Source organism: Rhinolophus sinicus, linkage group LG03 (genome assembly GCF_036562045.2).
Source record: "Rhinolophus sinicus isolate RSC01 linkage group LG03, ASM3656204v1, whole genome shotgun sequence".
Classification (NCBI taxonomy): domain Eukaryota; kingdom Metazoa; phylum Chordata; class Mammalia; order Chiroptera; family Rhinolophidae; genus Rhinolophus; species Rhinolophus sinicus.
The window spans coordinates 146,320,496-146,332,003 of record NC_133753.1 but is presented as its reverse complement, the minus strand read 5'-3'; the positions used below and the strand labels follow the sequence as shown (position 1 = coordinate 146,332,003).

At 41.2% G+C, this 11,508-nt stretch overlaps 1 long non-coding RNA gene across 2 annotated transcripts; it reads right to left on the bottom strand.

Moving 5' to 3' along the window:
* Positions 1 to 6,152: 6,152 nt before the first annotated feature.
* Positions 6,153 to 9,936, bottom strand: LOC141570417 (uncharacterized). 2 transcript variants are annotated; one of them, XR_012494422.1, is made up of 4 exons: positions 9,659 to 9,936; positions 8,799 to 8,880; positions 8,628 to 8,679; positions 6,153 to 8,330 (listed from the first exon to the last, which is right to left on the bottom strand). It is a non-coding gene; the product is annotated as an uncharacterized LOC141570417 (long non-coding RNA). The 2 variants fall into 2 exon arrangements; XR_012494423.1 differs by lacking the exon at positions 8,799 to 8,880.
* Between the last annotated feature and the right edge of the window lie 1,572 nt (positions 9,937 to 11,508).

Here is an 11,508-nt window from a genome sequence, read left to right as displayed (position 1 = left end):
CTTATCAGACCACCTGGTCTGCCCGCCATCAGGCTTCTGGAGCCTGCCACTTCAGGGGACCTGCAGATTCCCGCCTTTGTCAGAAACTATTGGATGTCTCTGGTTAATGCTGGATTATACAATTATAAGCCCTTTTGGCTGCAGATCTAAAGGCACATTGTTCAGTTTATCAATAACAAAAATGACACTTTGACCTGCATGTGTCTGACTCTTGGTTCTATCTCCCAATTTTGGTTCAGAATTCAGACAGCAAAGAGAAGGATGCTGCATATGGATCCCCTAAAATCCCAACATTTTAAAATCCCAACATATAGTAAACCACAGCAATATTCATACAATGAAGGGCCAGGTCTTCTAAAGTTGTTTTTCACAGTAGCAAGTGCATAGACACATACAAATGATGTTTGAAAGAGCAGTTTCCAACACTGAATTGGAACAGATGCCAAATAGTTTTTCTCCCTGTGGAGCCAAAAGAGGAGAGTAATTCAGGCTGAAATCCAATGTACATTTCCAGCCTCATGTGGGGTCATGGAGCAGCCCTGAGACTATCAACAACTTTGCCACTAACTTTCTGCTTTGCTAATGCTTGTCTTATGTCTTTATTTATTTAATTTTTCTGAATAATTAGCTTATAACTTGACCAATCTAAAAAAAACTTCAGATACATTTTTTCTTTTGTTTTATTCTAAATTCTCACTTCAATATATATAATTGGCATTTTTGTGCTTATAAGAAAAAAAAAGTATTCCATTTTTGCACCAGTCTCTCAACTCTTATCTCTTCTCAGTTCCTTATAATTCAGTGTGCTTTGCAATTGGGGGAAAAAAAAAAAAAAAAAAGCCAGGTCGTCTAGATTTTTGGTTGTGATCCAAAATTACTTCCAAGGATCCCTCTGGTCTTTGGCAAAGGGCAATCTCAGTAAATTAGGTGATTGAAATAATATGACCCCAAGAGAATTGACTCTAAGTGCATGCTTAGCTGCTAAAGTGAACTTGTTTAGTTACTTAGGAAACAATGCAAAATTAAAAAGTAATAATTACACATAAGAGCCACGCCTCCCATTTGTTTTTCCAAGTTGTTTAGGCTCGGTCCACTTCCAAGTCCATTTTGAATTCCAGACTCTGGTAATGAAAGAGCCTTTTAATTCATCATCTGCATCCCTTGGCCAGTCTTCTCACACATGGACAGAGACAACTCAGCTGTACAATTAACACAGCATCACATACAAGGCAGACCAGAAAACAAACCCACCCATCAGCCTCCTTTGTAGTGTTGTTTGTTGCTTTTCTCACTAATGCATTACTATGAGAATTTATGAAAGAACTTTCAGAAGTCAGAGCTTTTTATTTGTTTGTTCATTACGTTCAGCATGAAAGAAGAGAACTGAAAGAGCAGCAGTCTGGGTGACTTTCCTTCCTTCCATTGTCATAACTCATAGTGCCTGTGTAAAATGCACACAAGTTTACTTTTAGAAAGAACTCAGCTAGCACAATTAAGGTCACCAAAGAAAGGAGCTTCAATATGCAGGACTGAAATAGCTCAATCCAGCGTTTCACACCCCGTACCTCTTCCTTCCCATTAATTCTTTGCCTCTAGATGTTTTTCTTCTCTGACAAGAGTTTCTGACAGCTGGAAAGTGGGGAGTAGGGAACGTTCACTCATCTAGTCTTGGGGATTGAAGAGCTACTGGGAAGTCTGGAGTGCCTTCAGAACTTAATGGCCTCACTCGGCCAGCTGTTTATAGTTGATGTGTTATTTATTCCTACTTATTTCATACATATGTTTAGCCACCTTGTTACCGTAGACAGAAAACATAGGGCAAGAACAGGGCTGTGGGGAGACGGGGGAAGAAGGGAAGGAGAAAGTATGGGACACACAGAAAAGAGATGAGATTATTCTTAAGAAAAGGTGCAGCTACAGATAATTATAATGACTTATAACACTATTAGCAGTCATGGAAAAGTCTCCACCCCCTGTATCCCCATGATAGTTTCTACAAGGGAATCCCATCTCCAGACAGGAAGGAGTGGTTAGTAGAAACCCTCCCTGGGACTGCCCTGGGAATATCTGCCACGCCACGCCTGAATGTTTCATGCCCTCATTCAAATATAATCCTAAATTTCTTTGTTCTTGGTTGAGGTTGCCCTTTTCCCTGAACTGCCCACTCTCATACCATCTTGAGAGTGTACTGTGCTATTTTCTTTCTTTTAATAAATCCTCTGCATGCTGGGCTTGTGTGGGGAAAGAGTCCCAGAGAGCAGTTTCCAGGCTCTTGGCCTCACGTGGAAAGGTGCTGGCTCGTGTAGTAGATGGCCATCAGCTGTGACTAGTTGGCCATCAGCTGTAACCACTTAGCCATTAGCCACTGATATAACTGCCGTGGCTGAGCTAGCAAATGCAGATTGCAGTTAGCAAGGGGTTGGTTGGCAGAGAAGCGGGTGGCAAGTTGTGGATCGTGCGGTTCCTGCTTCCTTTGTTTCCAACCCAGCCGCCAGCAAGACTATGGTGGTATGACTCCACTATCTATGACTCCTTTAATGTTCCTTTTTGGCCTCACCATATCCTGTGTTCTTGTGCGGGGAGCGGGACCAGAGACCCTGCATTGACACATGGCGCAGCAAGCAGGGTATGATGCCGACCTGAATTTTCAAAGGGGTAATGGAGCAGTTTATACGTATGAAAGCTCAGTTTCGCGAGCAGGATACAGTGCCGGCCAGAGCTGTCCAAAGGATGGTGGAGCAGTTAGTGCATATGACCACTCAGTCTCAGGAAGCCCTTGAGGAGCAGCGCCAGGAACAGGAAATGGTATCTGCTTGGGAGAAGCATGACCCCTCGGTGAATTGGTGGTCCTCTGGAGCCTCTGGATGGCATGCTGCCCTACTGACCAAAGCAAGTGTCATCTTCCTCTTGGTGGTCTGTTGCTGCCATGGACTCCTAGAGTTGTGAACATTTTGCACCGAGGCCCCCACCCACTCGGACATCTGGCATGACGAGCAGGATTCCGGCCAGGTAGGAATGGTGTCTGACTCTGGGCAGGAGGACATGTGGCCCCCACACAGTGTGTGGTACCTGGTAGCCACTGTTCTCAGGAGTTGGACCCCTGAGGAGGGGTGGGAGGACATGGATGGCTCTCCAGCCAGCGTGGAGAGGGCCCTGTAGGTTCTAGCTGAGCGGTTACGGGAGGAGGCAAAGGGTACAGCCGGTCGTGTGGGCTGGATGTTCCTCACCGCACTGCAGCGTAGCACGGAAGATGCTCTTAATGAAATAGCCCAGGTGCTGGACCAGCAGCCGTGGGGGGAAGTGCTGGGAGCTTGGGACCGCTGGTTCGAGGAGGTTCTCACTGTGGTGCATCATATCTTAGAGGAAGCACTTCCTGGAATAGCCCAGGTGTGGGACCAGGTGTCCCGGTGGGAGGTGCTGGAAGCTCGGGTCCCCCTGTTAGAGGATTAGCCCCACAGTGGAGACTCTGAGGCAGAGGCAGATGATGCGAGTGGAAACATGTAGCTCCCAATCCCCACACCCAGCCCATCATAAAGCAAAAGGTAGAGCATGAGCAACATTTGGGCCCCGGGGTCATTGCTGCTGGTAACCCAGCTGTGAAAGTTCACAACCTATATGCCTTACACTCACACTGAGTTGCAGGAGCTGGGGAGGCAGTGCCAACAGCGCCCTGGAGAGCCAGTCTCGGCTTGGCTACTACGTTTATGGGATGAGGGTGTAGACAGCATTCTCTGCTCCCCAGGCAAAATGGAAAAGCTAGCCTTCATGTCGGGGCATCCATCCCTGTGACAAAGGTTACAGAACTGCCATAGGTTGGCCTAAGACCAGGGCAAACACACTCTAATGGAGTGGCTCACTGCTGCGGTACGCACAGTATGGGGACAGGCTGGTGAGCTGCCAAACACTGTGAGTAAATGGCAGTCGTATACGGAACTTACTCAAATCATCCATGAAATGGGTATGAGACATGCTATGTTCAACCCTAATATGCAGGGGCCGGATGACAAACGTTTTACAAACAGCATGAGAGATCTGGTTTGGGATACTGCCCCTGCAAGTGCTTTTGGATCCTTGGTTGCCATTTTGATTGCCATTCTTACACCTTATGTGGGGCGGCAGATCCATTAAATTACCATTGCCATGGCCACCCTAGGGGATGTAGAAAGCCAGTAGCAAAGGAAGACAGAAGGTCCAAGAGGTCGAGACCTGGAAGCCCAAATCAAAAGTAAGGGGGCGAGGTCGCAAGCCTCAGAGAGTAACACGCACGCAGATGTGGCGTGATCTCATGGCAGCAGGGGTTGATCGGGGAAAAAATAGACCGACAACCCAATACACTTTTGTTGGAATTTTGGAAACAGCTGTGTCTGGAACAGCAATTCCGGCGAAGCCTAAATGAGAAGAATGGGAAAGCGAAAACTGTGTCCCTCCAGGATTTCATGCGGCCACTTAAGGCCGACTCCTTTCAGCTTGATTAGTGGGCGGGGTGGGGCAAGGTACCTGGTCAGAGGGGATGAGCGGGGACTGGAGGCCCCACATGGAACTGTCCATACATTGGTGCCCTTCTAATGTGCAGAGGGTTTTGGCCCTAGTTGACATTGGTGGTACCCTGAGAACCCTGGCTGTGCCCAGGATGTCTGGTTGTGCCCAGGATATTGCATCCACCTCCAGGTTCCTGACACAGGGCCCCTTGCGGAAGACTCTTGTCACGTAGATTGTGAGGCAAGACCCTGTAGGGATGGAGTGTGGGGACAGTCCCAAAGAGCAGTTTCCAGGCTGTAGGCCTCACGTGGAAAGGTGCTGGCTCGGGTAGTAGATGGCCATCAGCTGTTACCGGTTAGCCATTAGCCACTGATATGCCACTGCCATGGCTAAGCTAGCAAGCATGGATTGCAGTTAGCATGGCGGATTGCAGTTAGTAAGTAAGGTTGGTTGGCAGAGAAGTGGATGGCAGGTTGCGGATCGTGTGGCTCCTGCTTCCTGTGTCTCCAACCCAGCCCCCAGCGAGAGTATAGTGATATGACTCCCCTATCTATGGCTCCGTGGGTGTTTCTTTTTGGCCTCACCATATTCTGTGTTCTTATATGGGGAGTGGGAGCTGAGACTCTGTATTACAGGTTGCTTGGCTTTGTTTGCATGGATTACAATTTTTACATCCTGGAATGCCTTCCTGTGATGATACAAGGACCTGATCTTTGGTGACAATCCTTTGAGTGTTCCCTTTCCCTTTGTGCTGGTTAACACCCTGCACAATGCAAGTATGGCTATAGATTTATTAGACAGATACAGTCCATGTTGATGGTAATGGAAAAGCAGCGCCGTCTAAATTCCAAGTCTGAGATCAAGCTCCAAAATCCAGTCGTGTTGACTTTCTTTTGTGGTTTTGCTACTTTGACTTGATTTTAGGAAAGGACTTGACCAAAGAGCCATTGTTTCTCAAGATCGGTGGTTCTTAAACATAATGTGGATGATTTTTTAAAAATCCTAGGTTTCAGAGACTTAGGTTCTCAGAATCACAAAGCATTTCACTTTCATCTAGAGTTGTCCTTTCAGCCTGCACAAATGTCCTCCAGTGTTTCAAATAGAAAATCCTGGCTAGAGGTAAAAACAGCAAGCAAATATAGTCATTACACTCTGCTACCGACTAGTTTGCCTCCAGTTCTCCTGTCCTATGAGCACCTCTGCCTTTCTCCGACTTCTTGTGATTAACAACACACACACACACACACACACACACACACACACACTCCTCCCTGGAAACACAGTCATGTCATTTTCTTTTCTCTCAGGCTATTCAGTGATAAGAACCATATTTAAAAGCCAAATCGAACAAAGTTAACCTCCCTTATGGCTAACACACAAGATGCTATTTAGAAAAACGTTGATCCAGTCACCACTGGCTCTGTTAAATAAGAGATCCCTAATGTGGCCTGTGATCAAACTCACTTCCTCGTTAAGAGCATGAGCATAAGGAAAGACAGAGCCTCCTTTGTTTAAAAGAGGCTGTGTGAACTCTGCCACGAGTCCCCAGACACCCCTAAGTCCTCTGTTCTGAACATGTAATTAATTCGTAAGAAACCAGGTACCACAGCAGCCATGGTTTGACAGTGGATTTATTCAGAACCAGCCAGATGTGAAAGGCTTTCAAAGGGACCAAAAGGCGCGACTATGGCCCAGGGAAGCAGGAGACAGTAACCTCTGGTTTGCAGCCTTATCGTCACCCGGCAATGCCATTTCTAATGCATTTCAATTCACTCTTAACAGTCACAGATGTGTTTGCAAAACCAAAGGTTATTGATTAACCCAGAGTAGGTAGGAGGTCCCTATTTGAGTTCTTCTATTTTTCAACCTAAAAACCACCCAGTAGGAAATCCTCACTTCAAGTGCTTATTACTATTTTTAAGCTCTTTTTCAAAAATGGATAAAGAGTTATTGTAGGGATTAAAGGGAAACACATTTTCTTTTAAAAATTGTAGGTTATTTGCAGAGAATTTGCTGTATGGAGAAGAGTGATAAAAAATTTCCTCTGGAAAGACTCCATGAGAGTGTCACTAGATTCAGTTCTATACAACCTCTATCAGCAATTTGAGAGATATAGATGTCTTTGTTACATTTTGAAATGACACAAAGCTGGGAGAAATACTTAATGCAATAAGGTAATTCAAGATGGAGAATTATCTTGACATCAGAATCCATAATATAGAATTCATCAGCAATAAGTATGTCAACTTACATTCAGAATTTAAAACTCAATTATACAATAACAGGATAGAGGAGCTAGGTTTCTTTGAATTCATGAGAAAACAAATCTGAGGATTTTAATTTATCATAAATATTTATCATAAATTCACTAAGCATTGGCAATGTTGTTTGGTTATTTTAAAACCTAACATAATTTTGGAGTACATTAATAAAAGATCATTTGTATATTAGTAATTTTGTATTCTTCCCTAGCTAGAGCATATCTACAATATTATATTGAATTTTGAATGTTGCATTGTCCAAACTTGTCCACAGAAAATGGCAAGGAATTTGGAAACTTTATCAGACAGTGTTAATCAAACTGAGTAAACATCTTCTAATACAGCCTCCCAACCAGTGTGAGACTATACTGTGCAGTATCCGTGCCTGATGGTCATTTAGCTTTAGGTAGAATACATTGTTGGGCAATTCCCATGTTTAAAGTCTTTTTTAACTCTGCCTTTTATTATTGCACTGTTTAATGGCAGATTATTAGTAACCTATTTCTCTTGACAACCCATTATAGGTTTGAAAGCCTATTATGACTTCTTTGGAGTATTTAAACAAATTACTTCTGTCCCTCACATAAATCAACTATGAGAAACATTTGTCCATGCAATAATGAACAAAGATGTCTATCAACTATTTAAAATACCAGGGTAGGTACAGGTTATAATTCTCAGAGGTTATTTTACTTTTTGATAATCACATTTTTATAAAAGTTCTTCACCAATTGTTATGCTTTGTCATTTGAGAGCCTGGGCTGATCTTTCAACACAGTTAGCAAATGTATCTGATCAAGCAACTTCGACTTACTACAGAATTCTCCTCCGAGTTCATCTCTCTAGTCAATCTCCTGATCAAGTGAGCTAAAGCTGGTAGTTTGGGAATTATTTGATTTTTATCTTTAGGAATATCTAAAATATAAATCATGCCCTAACTAATAAGGGTAATAGGTGTACTGTTTGAGCTGGCCCTAACTACTCTTTCCTCCACTAAATATCTACCACAAAAGGGTGAAGAAAAACTATTGAAAATAATGGGTTTCATGTTACACCATGTTTTTAATTATTTAAGGTCTATTGAGAAAAGAAAGAGAGAGAAAGAAAAAGAGATATTCAGACAGACTGAGATCAGGTCACATAAAAAGAATGGACAAGAGATAAGAGCTAAGAATGCAGAATTTAAAGCAGCACTAATACCCCTAAGTATCAATACCAAGCGTATTTACCAAAGCTCACAATTCAGCCCTAATCTGTTAAATTTTACATCTACCTCTGACAAGACAATGACCTAGAAGGCAGTGAGGAGTCCTTGAACATATCTCCTGAAAGGTAATTGTTATCCAATGTTGCTCCACATTCTTCACAAACATCTGGTTGTTCAGAGTAGGGTTCTCTTCAGTCTGTGTCTAGCAATAGCAGAAAATATTTCCTTGGCTTCCGAATTCGAGGACACTCATATGTAGAAATTCTATTTCCTTTAATTTTTGCTAAATCTTAGTGGCAGGAAGCAAATTTCAGGGTCCCTGGAGGTCCGTCTGAAGACAGATGATGTCCCTGTGTGAGATGTCACCATGCGTGAAAAGGGCTCTGGACGATAAAGACAAAAGAAAGGAAAAGAGAAAACGACCCACATGGAGACCTCATACCACTTGGGTGGGAGCGCTGACAGGCAGTAGTTAAAAGGGAGGTTGTGCTTATTGCCCTGTTAACAGGTTTCTCTGTAAATCCATCATTTGAGGGGAGTCCCCGAGCAAGGTGTGGGAACTGAGAAAGGGGAAAACAGGGAATACACACCAACAATAAAAAGTAGGCTTTTGAATGGAAACATATCTACAGCATCCAAAATTCAAAAATGAGAGATGTAAAATTCATGGGAATACTTACTAGTGAGGCAACTGGGCCATAGTTCAGGTTCCTTACAATGATCTTTTCCCATCTTCAAAGGGAAGAATAAGGAGAAAAATTCATAGAATTAAAAAAAAAATCCATAAATATATAATATCATATGAAGTATATTTCAATGCATTGTACAGAATTAATATCCTTGCTACTTACAATGCTGCAGTTAATTAGCCTAGCCTATGTGAAAAAAATGAAAAATGAGAGAACAATGAAGTGAAGCAGATGCCAAAGGATCCTGGAATGAGAACAAAGACAAAGAAATGAGGCAATTAACAGCCACAGAGCAGTAATCCACAGGCATATTTCCAGAAAAGGTTTACAGATAATAGTTCAGAAATATTTATTCAGCATTTATTTTGTATAAGACTTTCCTAAGTACTTTAAAAAAAACTATCTAAAAATATATACAAATAGATAAGAAGCTAAAGAACAAAATAAAGCCATTTGTCTCCACTAATGAATGTGCATATGAATAAAAAATAAAAAAAATTGTGGGTGAATTTGGTATAGGCAAAGAGGAATCTGGAAATGACATAACCTTTTAAGGTTTTCAATTGCATTAGAGAGAATGTGATAGTAGAAATCATTCAGAAATTAAAGAGACTCTTCCCTTTTACTTTCTTTTCAATCTCAGTCTCAAGAACAGGGGGCCTTTGTTACATACCTTTGTACACTCAGCAGATATATGGGGAACATCCTGTGTGACTTCAGAAATAAACAACCTCCTAGGGTCACCAGCCACTCCTCTACAAAATGTCACTAAGAATTCTGAGTCATCTTTAAACTTGGTCTTTGAGATCAATTGGTTATTAAAATGGTTATAAGTGAGTTTACGCTTTATATACGTATTAAATAATGATTATTAAACAACCTTAACTTCAGGTTCTTTTCCCCCATTTACATCTCACAACTTTAAAGAAAAGCAACAGAAAAGCTCTCCCCATATTGGAAGTACTACAGTGACTAGAGGAAATGAGTAATCAAGATAATTTATGATCTTTCCCATAACTTACAATGAACGAACATAGTAATCCTTTGTTATTCAGTTCACTCAGTGACCAAACTCCAGGACCTTGATGGAACATAATTAAAATAGGATTTCTGTAGATTCAAGTCTTTGCTTCATATCCCCAAATGGTTTTACTTCATTTTAATATACTCATTTAATAATATTTACTGTTTTTTACTTTCCTGCTATAAGATCACATCAAGCTAGTCTCAGTAAGAAATTACTTTTTAAATGAATAAAATACAGTTCCTGGTTTCTAGGAGCTTATAATCTATAGGAGAAAACGAGAAGCCTCAAAGAGTTGAAATGCTCAGTGAAGTATGCTAAAAGTCACCAGAGAGATTCAAAGTATTGGAAGAGAGAGAGAATTTGCATTCAAACCAGGGTGTTTTTTTTTTTGTTTTGTGTGTTTTTTTTTTCAGTTTTGTTTTTTTGAGATTTGAAGCTTCTGGATCAATGTGGAAAAACTAATTAGGTGTGATTTTTAAAACTCTGGTTATTTTTTAGAATCTTTTGATAGGAAAGACAAAAGGATGTTTGTTCTTCACTTCATTTCTGGGGAGGGGGAGGGGAGATGGTGAACAATTTAAGAAATCTAAGAGGTGGGTAGAGTCTTACATTTTTCAAAATAGTTTAATATTCTCTATGTGTTTGTCAAATTTCACTTTCCAAATGCATTTCTAGGTATAGCACATATTACTTTAAATATTACCCGACCTTGAAATGCGAGTTAGCTTGATTGGGTGTTGAGGGTTGTCCTCAGGCCCAGAGCAAGAATAGCCTTTCACATCCTGTCTTCTTATTTACAAGAAGATACATGCTTTGTTATGCTTTATGCCATCATAAAGCATTTATCTTAATACCTTGGAAAACTGGGCAAGGCTGGCCTTGTCTGCTATATTATTTATCACATAGATGAAACCCATTGACAATTCCAGACATCATGCATGGGAAAAGGAATTTCTAAAATAACGCATCAGGAAACTCAATTCTGTGTGGGAATACTAGCTGAGTCAAACTCTTGTTTGGAGAGAATATTTTGTTGGGTGGATCCAATTCAGTCCTTAAAAGAGTCATGTGACGCACTGCATGAAGAACACTTATTGGACATTGCTTAGTCCTGGCTATCCTAGCCTGTGACAAACCCTCCTGGAGACATTAGACCACATAACTATCTGCAAATGGGCACATGCATGTACCACACACAGTTCTATCTGACATAAGGTCAGCTCCCAATTGTTCATTCGAATGCTAAATGTATTTTCCTAGAGGTTAGGTGTTTACCAAATTATGTAAAGCCATGAAGGTTTAAAATATTTTTTTTTCCATTTCTAGAGAGTGGGCCCCAATTTTTGGTTTAGAAAATATAGTCACCAAATACATACAATGATGTTTCTGACCCACCATCAATATGGCACATAATTTTTGCAATTTCCTTGTAATAATCCATGCAATTTTATCTTCTGGGAATAATGAATTTGTGAGATGCCTGACTAGATCTTACAATATTTGTCTATCACACTGGATTGGAAGAAACTAAGTTATGTCCCCTACAAAGAATAATTGAGGTCAAAGAGAAGTATGTGCTTTCCTAAGATGATGCACTGAATAATTGGGAAATAGTGTGATGCATACAAATTCCATACAGGACAGAGATTCTAAAAGAAATCAGTGCAAGCACAATACGATACCTCCATTTTTCTATTTCTCAGGTGTTTGTTTATCATCTCTCTTCTACAAAAGCTTTTCCAAAATCTGATTCTTCAAAGGCACACAATTTGTGTTCCTATGTGCTGCTTCCCACATTTGGCACTTGCATTTAGAAAGATTTCTACAACACGTGGGATTGATTTT